We start from the raw sequence: 12,017 nt of genomic DNA, 5'->3' as shown, positions 1-12,017 counted from the left end.
TATTTGCATTTTTTGAGATCCTTATTGAAAAAAAGTCTAATTTTTTCTTTACCTAACAACTAAATTCAAATGAATATTTGTAGCAAGACAGAGTAGAAGTGATTAATTGTTTAATTGAATACAGTGAAATCAGAGTATAAATCAGAATTAAATGCAGGTAGCTTCTGTTTATATATATATATATATATATATATATATATATATATATATATATATATATATATATATATATACTATTAATAATTAAGCATAGAACATGGCAATGAAAATGCCAATTCCTTAAGGTCTGAACTCATAAATTGGTCTGGTGTCACCAATGGTTTATTCTACTGTTTACAAGGTCCAGATTCAAGGGGCAGGAGCATAGACCTCATTCTCCATGAGCTGGGCATGAAAAAAAAAAAGTCCATGTTTTAAAACTTCCACTTTAATTTTGTCATCAACAAATATCTCTTGACCACCACATTAAACTCAAATATAGTACTGACTATCCTTTATCATCAAATATATTATAAAAGATACTGCTGAGACACTCTCCAATCAAATAGGGATAGATCCCCAATAATCAGGTAGGTGACACATGATTTTTCTTGCTTAGCCATATACTTTGTCAGTGGATGAATGCTAACCCAAAATAAATTAATCAGATTATCTTCTAGAAATTTGGGATTGGGTCTGAGAGACAGTCAATTATCTTTGAAAATGGATTGATTTCAGATTATGTAAACTCAGGGACTTTGCAGAAACTATTTCAGGCTATGTGCACACAGAAAAAGTGAGATTGACTTAAAAAGAAAGAAAGCAATGAATCAAATAGGATCTAAGAAAGAAAGAGTAAATAAGAAAGAACTTTCCAAATACTTGATTGCTTATCATTCTATTTCATGAATAATTTATGCATTAATTCATATTTACTTAATTTTTCCCCTGGGCCCTGGCCCTGGATATACCATGGTAAACAAACAAGACAACGTCCCTGCCTCCAGGGAATCTGCATGACAATGAGGGAGATAGTAAACAAACAGCAAGATGAATATATAAACAAGCATGATACTTTCTGATTGAGACAAGCCTTTGGGTTGAAGGTTGTTTTTTTAGATAAGGTGTTTGGGAATGGCCATTAATTTCATGGTTAGCAATATATTCTACATGATGTCCGTCTTACCAATCATAAATTTTACTATAACTTCTTGATAAAATTGGCCATAACTTTATGAAATGCAGATCAGAAGTAATTACACTGATTCAATTATAATTTTCCAACAAAAGGCTGATAAGATTAAAATGAGACTTATTCCCAAAGATCCCATACTACATATGACATAGGAAAGCAATTTTTCTTTTTCTCTTTATTTCATTAAAAAGATACTGTAATAAGGAAGAACAAATCTGACTCCATATTGGATTTGTTTCTCTTACTTTAACCTTTGTATTCCATTGCTTTTGCTATTAGTTAAGAATATTGCCTATAGCCTAAAATATACAGGATAGCGCATTCTCAAGGCTCTGACCTTTAAAGGTAAAACACTTTTTCATTTATATGGAGATAAAAAGTTGCAGAACAGAGAATAACATTTGTCTTATTGGAGGATTACAGGGACATCATAACATGACCTACATGGACAGCTGCAAGAAAAAAGGATTCTGATACCAAGAAGTTTGCAACAACCAACCATAACCTCTTCTTTTTACTATAAAAGAAGCCTGAATTCTAACTCAGGTAAGATGGTTCTTTGGGACAATCGTTCACTATCATCTTGGTTTGCTGGCTTTCCAAATAAACTCACTATTCCTTGCCCCAATAACTTGTCTCCAGATTTATTCATCTGTCCTGTGATGAGCAGTACCAGCTTGGACTCAGTAACAATACTGTCAAAACAAAAAATGTGTTTTTAAGAACTAGGGTGTGCAGATCATAGGCCATCTGTGTTTGCTGATTGGCTTTACCCAAAGGAAAAGCAAACTGTCTAGTAAATTCATGACAGTTTCATGACTTCAACTAGTTTCACAATTTGGGGAAAGTTGTCTGTAGTTGGGCTCCTATACTTCCACAAAAATTGAGAGAAAAGAGTGCTGTCTTCCTTGATGGTTATATTTCAAAGGGATGGCTTCCAGGTCCTTGAAAAAGACAACCCTGCCTTGTAAAACGTGCAAGAAGCTTTTGAAAATATTTACATCTCAAAGGGAAAAGAAAGAATTTGCAATTTTCTAAAGTAAATTCTAGAAGCAGAGGGAGGTCAGAGGCCTTGGGATTTATGTCCTGTAAATTCTGTAAGGGTGGAGGCTAGGAGTGAGTTCAGAAGCTTAGAGATAGGAATAAGCTTGTCTAAAGCTTGATCAAGGGGAAGGAAATGTTAAGGCTACTTTGGTGAATACTGTATTATAAAATGAGAATGGTTAGGGCTTCATGAATGGGATAGATAGATCAATAGGTAGATATTAGAGTATTAGGGATATTTATAATAGATATTATACGTACATAATATTTTATATACAGTACAAATAGTATCTGTGTAATCTAATATACATATATGAGTATAGTTGAGTACACATGGATATACATATGTAAGATTAAAATGAGGCTTTAGGGAATTCCCTGGCAGTCCAGTGGTTAGGATTGTGCTCTTTCACTGCTGTGGGCCCAGATTCAATCCCTAGGAATTAAAATTCCACAAGCTGCACTGGGCGGCCAAAAAAAAAAAAAAAAAAAATGGGGCTTTAATCCCAAAGATCCACTAGTATATATGATATAGGAATATAACTTTATATTTATTTATTTATTTATAATACTAATCAAAGCCTCACTTTTGAAGTATTCACATGATTTATCAGTTCTTAAGTATTTTAAAGAGCTTAATTATCTTCATACTCAACACAATCTTACAAAATAAATATTACTACACTCATTTTAAATAGAGAAAACTGGTTAAAAAGTGGTTAATGTAATACCCAAAGATATATAGCAAAGAAATGATAGAAATAGATTTTCATAACAGAATTATTTTACTCTGAAGTAGATAAACATAAATAAGCATCACAAAAATAAAGTTTACTCACATTAAATTTAGAGGCAGAAGAACAAATTTAGATATTTGAAAATAAAAATTACATATATTTGAAAAATATATAATTCATTTTAAAAACAGCTGATAGAGATTTATTACAATACATATATAACTTATAATGTGGATTTGGTTTGCTGACTAAATCTAGATCCAAGTGTCTTAGGAATAAGGAGTCCATGCTCCTCTAAGAGATATGAATGAAACAATGTTATCTGCCATATCAGTAAACAAAGGATATTGCAGACATCAAAACACTACAGCCACCCTGGACCGTGAGCCCTGAGGGAACTCAGGATGGAGACAAATGCTGCTGCCTGAAAATATTCACCCTGAGGGGATTCAGGATGGAGAAAAGCAGGATGCTGGGCCTAGATAGTTAAGGTGCACATCAAAGGAATGATTTCAATTGAGCCCACACCAAGAAAAGTGCTAAATCCATTAACTTGAGATATCTGGTTTTCTTTAATTAACAGTAAACTTTTGAAGTTCTGACTACCTTGTCGTTGTTGCAAAAACTCCTATATATCTTGGCTCTTCCTCTTACCTCTTCGGAGCAGTCTCTCAGAGCTATCTGAGAGTCCTGTGTACTGAGCTTAAGCCTCAGATTGTCCACCAAACAAAATATAATTCTCAACTTTTAGGTTGTGCATTTTTTCAGTCTACAGGAAAGTTAATCTATGTTAAAGGAAAAATAAATTACAAGAAAACCTTCATTTATAAAGCTGCTTAAATAAAAAAAGTAAAAATAAAAACTTTTTTAAAAGTTTATTTATAAAATTTCTTAAGTAAAAACTAGTGAATAGCTAAAAAACACTAAAATTTGAAAGGATTATCATGTAGTTATCTGCTGTAATTTTTCTTTGCTTTCATTTCATTAACTGAAGCTCTTCTACCCCATTAGAGAATCACTGATGGCAGTGTTCAAACTGAAAACTCTCCATGTGAAAAGAAGACAAGAAAAACTGGATATAATTTAACAAAATTTTATCGTTTTGAAAAATAATTTAAAATAGTATAGATCAACTATTTAATGCAACCAAAAAAAAATCAGTTTTATATAGAAGCATTAATAAATGACTCATTTACTTATCCAGAATGTTGCCACTTACTGCATCACTTGAAAATATTATTAAAACATAATGAACTGAATCAGTATTGTTTTTCAGCTTTATAATTCACAGTGCTGAGAATATGCATTATTTTATTATTATAACTAATAATTACTATTTATTGAATATATCTTCTATAGAGTAGTCACACTGCTAAGTGCTTCATATACATAACTTTATTTAATCCTTACAATAACTATTAAAGATTTCCATAGGAGAAACTGGTTCTCTGAAAATGGTAACAAAAGTAATTGGTAAACTGGAATTTACAAGAAGGTCTAATTTTAAAATACATATTATATTTGGGACAATTCTAATAAGTTGTAAGTCCTTAAAAAAATCACACAACAACAAAACAAAACAAAACATATTGTGGAATGGTTATCATTAATTAATACAAATTAAGATTGAATATCTGAGTGTAATGAATATCAGATCATTCACCATTACCTTTGGATATTGTAGCCCTTTTAATATTGTTGTACATATATTGACCAAATACATTACCACCTATGTGAAAATTTTTGTCCCTGTTATTGCTGTATGACAAATTACCCCCAAATTTAGCATATTCAAATAATCATTTTATTTTGCTCCAGGTTTCATGAATGGCTCAAATGGCTCAATTCTAGCTTGAGGACATTTACATCGTTGCAGTCAGAGATGTTGACTGGGACAGCAGACATCCGAAATGGCTCCCCCACTTGGCTGGGGCAGCTAAGAGCTCTTTTGGGGCTGTGAATCTGCGTGCCAAACTTTGGCTTCCCCAGCCTGAGGATCTCAAGGTGTTCCGACTTCTTACACAATAGCTGCTTCCACCAGAGTAGGCATGCCAAGAGCATGTTGGGAAGTCACAGATTACAAGTTCTGCTGCTTTCTACTGGTTACAAACAAGTCAGTAAATTCAATAAGAAGGGACATAAACATGATCTCGTAATGGGCATTATGCCAAGGAATTTGTAAATATGTTTTACAACTTCCACTATTATGTTAAGTGTATAGTATTTTAACTACTGTAAATGATTTTTTCTTATATTTCATCTTAATGTTTCACTATTTGAATGTATTATATGCTTGTCTGCTAACATTTGAAAACTACTTGAAAGAATAATCAATTTTTTAAAGGCATCTAAAGTGCCTAATCCAAAGATAACTACTATGTTCTTCTTTTATGTTTCTTTCTAGTCTTACTAAGAGCAGAAAGAAGTCTAAGATTGAATTATATAAAATATTAATTACTGTGTTTCTCATTTAATGAGCATGCTGCTCAACTCATCTTTTGGTCTCAATGGCCTGCAGGTATTAAAGTATGTCAGGTCCCCTCAGCACCCCAAGTCAGGCTACATGGAACTGGTTCCTCAGGCATTCCTCAAAAAGCCAAAACACTGGACACATGCTCCACTCTTTTCTTTCTCCCTCCTGGGAGCGGCCTCTGAGCTGTCTCAGCCTTCCTCTGCTGTAGTGCAGGTGCTCTGCAGCAGCAGCATGTGGCCAGCTCTCTTTTGTTCTCAGTGGTCCCCAGACATCTAGGGTATGGTGGGCCAATCAGTGTGCTGAGATGTGAGAGACAGAAATCAGTCCTTCAGGCAGCACCCTCTATCAAAAGTCAGCCTTGAACTTTGCCCAATGTTCTCTTTTCCTCCCCAGAAAGCAGCTTGATCCTCTTGATCATATCACACTGTCCCAGAGGGAGGGAATATGGTGAGAGTGTACACAGATTTTCCTGCCAGTGTAGGTGGCTTCAAACTCACCAGGGGTGCAGGAACCTTTTAACTGGAATCTTGATTGCTCACAAAGGAAATTGGTCTACATATTGTGGAATTGGTGCCCTCGTGGTAGAAAGGAGGGTCTGTGGTTTCCTTTTCCACCATCTTGCTGACATCATCTCTTGTCCTTCACATTTTTAATTAACTATTCAAAATGTTTTTATTATTTTTTGAATTTTTATTCATTTCTAATATTGACCTGTGTAACACAGTTGGTTTTAATTTGGGTGTATTTATATTATAATGCATATATTTATACACAAACTCATTTACTCAATAGCTCTTCTTTATTGATCAATAATTCTTTATTTCATGTAATTCTTGAATATGATATGAACTATTATAGTGTTTTCAAGTCAGTTTCATCATTTGATCTTATGCTAGTACCCTACTTTTCAAATTATTTTGTGGAGATATAATACATTTAATATTTGGCAGACATAGTGCTAATCCTGTCTTACTTATTTTCCATTGTATTTTCTAATTTATCTACATTTCTAGGGGAACTGACCTGAGATAACCTAATACTCACCCCTGTATTCTCTTTACATTTTTCACCTGATCTCAATGGTACTAACTCATAGACACAAAGCCTTCTCTGATTAGTATAGCTCTAGCTTATCTGAATTTGAAGTTATCTGTGTGAATCAGCCAAGAATTCTTCTTACTTCTTTCCCAGTCAGATTATCTCTATTGAAGCAGAATATTTTCGTTCATGGACAATTTTTCTTTAACTAGATTTCTTTTCTTTTCTTTTTTTTTTTTTAAGGGACAGATAAAAATTTTATCCTTCCATACTAGGATTAAGTTACAAGACAGAGAGACAGAGGGTGGTGAGAGGTTGGCATACACAGCACCATTTACGTTGAGGGCTTCAGGAGGCAGATCATCACTCCTACCACAGTACCATGGCCTTCATCCTCCTCCTCTTCCCCCCTCCTGAAGTGTCCCTTGCAGTCAGCAGGCCCCTGCCCCTCACTCACCAGCACTCGTGTGCTACAGGGCTTCTTCCCCCAGTACACAGCCCACTATGTCTGGAAACATCTGTCTTTACATTCATCTGTCCACTGGGCCCTCACACAGCTCCTGTGTGGTAGCTGGGATAGCCTCCCACTGGATAAGTGAGGGGCCTGAGGTACAGAATGGTGAAGTGACCTGCCTGTAGACTGACAGGGGGTCATGGCTGGGCCTAGAGCTCAGACAGGATTTCTGGGCCTGTTTCTCTACAGCCTCCCCTTATTATGACTTCCCTCCTCTTCACAAGATTTGGCCTGTTTACTTTTTTTTTTTTTTATTTTTTTGTGGTACGTGGGCCTCTCACTGTTGTGGTACGTGGGCCTCTCACTGTTGTGGCCTCTCCTGTTGCGGAGCACAGACTCTGGACGCGCAGGCTCAGCGGCCATGGCTCACCGGCCTAGCCGCTCTGTGGCATGTGGGATCCTCCTGGACCGGGGCACGAACCCGTGTCCCCTGCATCGGCAGGCGGACTCTCAACCACTGCGCCACCAGGGAAGCCCCTGTTTACTTTTTAAAGATTTTTCCCTTTAGTTTTATTCTCAACCTTAAAGTTGCTCTTGCCCATTAGATCTGCACGCTACTACCTCCAAAGTTCACCTTGACTTCTGCTCTTTAGCACTTCTCTTATCTCAAATAAATCCCTGCCTGTGTACTTTGCTACCATTAATAGATAAATATAGTACAGGCCTAACTCGTTCAAGTCCTTTCCTGTTTTTCTGGAAAGTCTACCTATCTACAGTAGCATTATCCAGTTGTAACTGACATGGACCCCTCCACGTAAGGTCCTAAAACAACTGAGAAAAAAAAAAAAAAAAAATATATATATATATATATATATATATATATATATATATATATATCTCCACTTCCGTGCCTTAAGCATATGCTCCTTTAAAGAAAGGAATCTGTGTCTGGGTGTGGTGCTTATAGAAGTTCACGAGTACATTCATAAATATTAATACCGTAGAACGCTTCCTTAAAACACAATTGTTACCAGTAATTCACATACATTAATACACTGCTGTGACTGGAAATATTGCAATCAGAATTTCATTTTGCCTTTTGTTATGCTATTCATCTAATTTTTTAGAACTGGAAGGTACAAGAAAAGTCGTCTAGTACGAACCTCTCATTTTAGAGATAAAGAAACTGAGGCACAAAAAGGGCAAGTGATTTGCTCAATGTAACGAACTATGGCAGCATTAGAATCTGGGGGTTCTGACTAGACTCCAGTGTGTTCTACCTCATGCTGCTTCAACATAATTGCCCATTCATCAGAGAAGCTTGCCATCTATTCCTGCTTCCAGTATGTTCCCACTGTGATTTGGACCATTTCTCCAGCATTGGTATTTCCAGCATTTAGGTAAGCAATCAAGTTGGCAAAATATAAAATAAAACCTCTCCCAACATGCCTGCACATTTTTTCAGCCTCTTGATTAGAGGAAAGCTTTTTAAATTCCAAGTCTCCTTTTTGTACTTTCTGAAAGTACTAAATAACCACTAAGAGCTTTAAGTTACGTTAACGATGGCTGGTAAATGGCTTCCCTTCTAGAGTAATTTGGAAGCATGGCTCAACACCATCATACCTCCTCTAGGAAGTGTATGTGTTTTGGAGGGAAAAGGGAATGGATTTGTGGAGGGTTGGTGCTTACAAAGAGTTACCTATTGCAGGTAACTTATCCTTATCCACACCTCCCAACTGTTCCCAAAGCTGTTCTATTCCATCATATGCCATTAACGAGGTGAACTTCTGTCTATATCTTGTAAGAAAAAGTGACTTTGGAAAATTCCCTAGAAGAAAAGACTTTTCTAGGGCTTGCCTTCTGTAACATACTAGGCAGAAAAAAGGCTAACAGAGAAAAACAAAATTAGCTAAAAGCATTTGGGAAACTTATATAATCCAAATTGTTTCCACGATGTCAAAATGGTAAACCAAAACTAAAGATATATAATTATGCATAATCAAGGAATCTAAAAAATATGGAATGCAAAGAATTTACTAACATGTAATATTTTATAAGACAGCCAATTTCTTATTATATCAAAGATTAACATGAACCAAACACACGACTATGGCTCCCTGTCAGTTCTGAATTATATCCATAGTGTTAAGAGACTAAGGACTAGTAAAATGGAGGGGAATATGGTTTGACTATTGAGTGTTTGCTAGTGAGCATGTCACAGACAAAGCAGTGAAAATATAAGAGATAAATGTATTAATACATGTTGTGTCTATATTAGCCTAATGAGCTAAAGAGAGATTTAAAGAAATGAAGATTGTAAACTCCAGGAAGCAGTCAAGGTAAACTAGTAGATTCAAGCAATGAGGTCTTGGTATACAACCTTAATTCTATATCTTGTCAGCTCACCCTATATCTTGTGCCTCACCCTAGCCTGATCTCGGCCAGGGTCATATGCTTTAATAACTTCCATGTGTATAGTGCTTTTAAACTTTTAAATCCTTTCACATCTATTTAAGCCATCTGATCCTCGCAACAACCCTGTGAGGTAGGCAGGTTGCCCCCTTTTAACAGCCGAGGAAACTGGTGTTGAGAGGTAAACTAAATTGTCGCGCATCAGTGATGAAGCCAGGGCTAACTAGCTCTCTGGACTTGGCTACTTCCATTGCACCAGGCCACCACTCATGTTTCTGAAAGGCCTTTCAACTAGTAGAGACTCTTGGGAGAAGCAAGTATATTCCTACCTGTCTGCACCTTAATGGTCCATCCACTGTTTTTTTTTTCTGAAGACACGAGAAAGGAGCCAGGGTACCAGAAAGCAGCTGTTGGACCCGGGCCTCAGAAGGACCTCAGAAGGAGCCCTGCCAGAGAAGGAAATACAGCCTTGTGTGATCAAATAACTTTTGGTGTTTGAAATTAACCTCTGAAGAAACTTTTCAAGCCCTATCTGAAAAGCACCGGTTGCCTCTTCTACCGCTGTGGCCGAGTGTCTAACCGCGACCGCAGCATCCCTGCACAGCTCATTGGCAGGGTCCTGCTGAGCACTGGCCTCCTCGCCAATGGCAATCAGCCAGTCCAATTTTTCTTCCTCCCACTTTGAAAGTTCTCGTGCCAATCTCCTGTTTTCTGCCAACTTGGCTGCAATAGTCCTGGCCACTGACCACCTTCTTCACCTTGCCCACCTGGGAGGGGGCTCACTGGTCAAAGACCCACCCCCACCAGAAACAAAAGGAACTCTGGAGGAGGAGACTGGAGGCCGCCATGCCGAGGCCACCCCGGGAATGTTTCGGCCGGAGCTTGTGCAGGGGCTGGGCTCACCAGACACTCCCAGTCTGGTCATGGGGCTGCTCTGACAGGGAGCAGCTGCACCACTGAAAAGGTGGTGGGAGCTACTCTAGCTGGGGATTCCTTGAGAGCACCCTGCACCCAAGGATTCATCCCAGGAGTCCTCAAGGTCACTGGTTTCTCTCATCTGGTCACTGATCCTCAGTTGACAATCCTCATCTGATTCTTTAACTGTTTTCAAGATAGGCTGATGATTTGCTGCCTGAGTCCTTTTTGTTCCCAGAATGCTGGTTCCCTCTTCCCCTGGGATGGCAGAGGCCACCAAGTTCTGATCACAGTGCTGGGCCCAAGCAGCCTCCTCCATTAAGTTTCCTGTGTCAGTCACTATCTGATTTCCGAGAAGGTGATCCAACGTATCTATAAAAGGGACAGTGTGGTGGATCACCCATACTTGTGTCGTGGGCCACATAGACCTTTAAATATAATGCCTTCAGGACTTTGAACTTGGAGTGGCACTGATGCTCAGTGCAGCAGAAGCCTTCCTGCTGCATCTGCTTAGACACAGCCTGGTAGATGTCTGCATTGTGATGTATGGTCTGGAGGCACTGAATATACTGTGCCTTGCCTAGTATGGAGAGAAGCGTCTGTGTCTCCTGTCTGGACCACTGGATGCCCGCACTGCTATTGGAAGTGGCCATAGCGGACTGCGAAGGAAGGCTAGCTGGAGGAGGCTCCTGGCAGCAAGGTGCTGATCTGAAGTTGTGGGGAGGCTCTGTGTGCTCTGGTCTATCTCCAGGAGCCAGACGATTCTTCCCTCTCAGGGCTAATTGCTGAAAAGCCAGGTCCAAGGACTGCATTTCTGGCTTCTGCCAAGGATCTGCTTTACTTTCATTGCTGTATTTGAAATATTCCTTATTCTACTTTGTTTTGCTGCCAATCCAACAACCTCTTCATTTTCTGAGTAAGCAAAAACAGCTGGAGTAACTCTGTCACCTGCATCATTGGCAACCACATCAGCCCGGCCACCCTTATAGATGGCTGCACAGGATGTTGTGCAGCCTAGGTGAACCCCGATGGCCGCCATGAGGTGGCAGAGATGGCGGTAGCAGTAATGAGTGGCCCCTGCACCACAACAGTGCCCGGCCCTAGATTTATTAATACTATATTTTGGAGAATAGTCCTTGGAATTTCTAGTATGTGATAGATTATTTTGCGCTTGCTTACTAATGATTTATTTTCTTTTCCTCTTTGTTTGTATAGATATATGAAGTGTTTAGGATTAAAAAAAATTTTTTTTGAGTAAGTGTGAAAAATGATTAGATTTTGAAGCATGGAGCAGTTGAAATAAATGCAAGTAAGATAATAACCTCTTTTCTCAAACAAATCATACTACATTGGGTCCTGACAGTACAAAGAAACAAACTATTATTGGTGGGTAGCATTAAACATACCAATTCTCTATAAAAAGCTAATCTTAAATAGTAATATTGACATTTTGGATTAAATCAGTTTCACCTCTGAACCATCAACATTACTATTAGAACACACTGCAAAACGGGAAGCCAGGATAGCTGAGTACATGAAGATGCCTAGAATTCCTAGGCGTGTAGTAACTGCTGAAAATTCCTACTTACATATAGTGACATGACTGAACATTTACATGTAAGCAATATGAAAGACAGTTTTGCAATGACATAAAAGAATAACATTTTTATAATTAATAAAATTTAGAAAACAAAATGGAAAATTAAAAAATGTCATTATCGTATGCTAATAGAATTATAAACAAAATAATTTTTATTTGTTTTCACTTTT

The 12,017-nt window shown here is 37.7% G+C and overlaps 1 pseudogene; it reads right to left on the bottom strand.

Moving 5' to 3' along the window:
- Window positions 1-9,672: 9,672 nt before the first annotated feature.
- LOC132413609 (myb/SANT-like DNA-binding domain-containing protein 7) lies at window positions 9,673-10,900 on the bottom strand (annotated as a pseudogene).
- Window positions 10,901-12,017: the final 1,117 nt, after the last annotated feature.

Source organism: Delphinus delphis, chromosome 18, assembly GCF_949987515.2.
Source record: "Delphinus delphis chromosome 18, mDelDel1.2, whole genome shotgun sequence".
NCBI lineage: Eukaryota > Metazoa > Chordata > Mammalia > Artiodactyla > Delphinidae > Delphinus > Delphinus delphis.
Note: the sequence above shows the minus strand (reverse complement) of the source record. Positions and strands in the feature narration are given on the sequence as shown.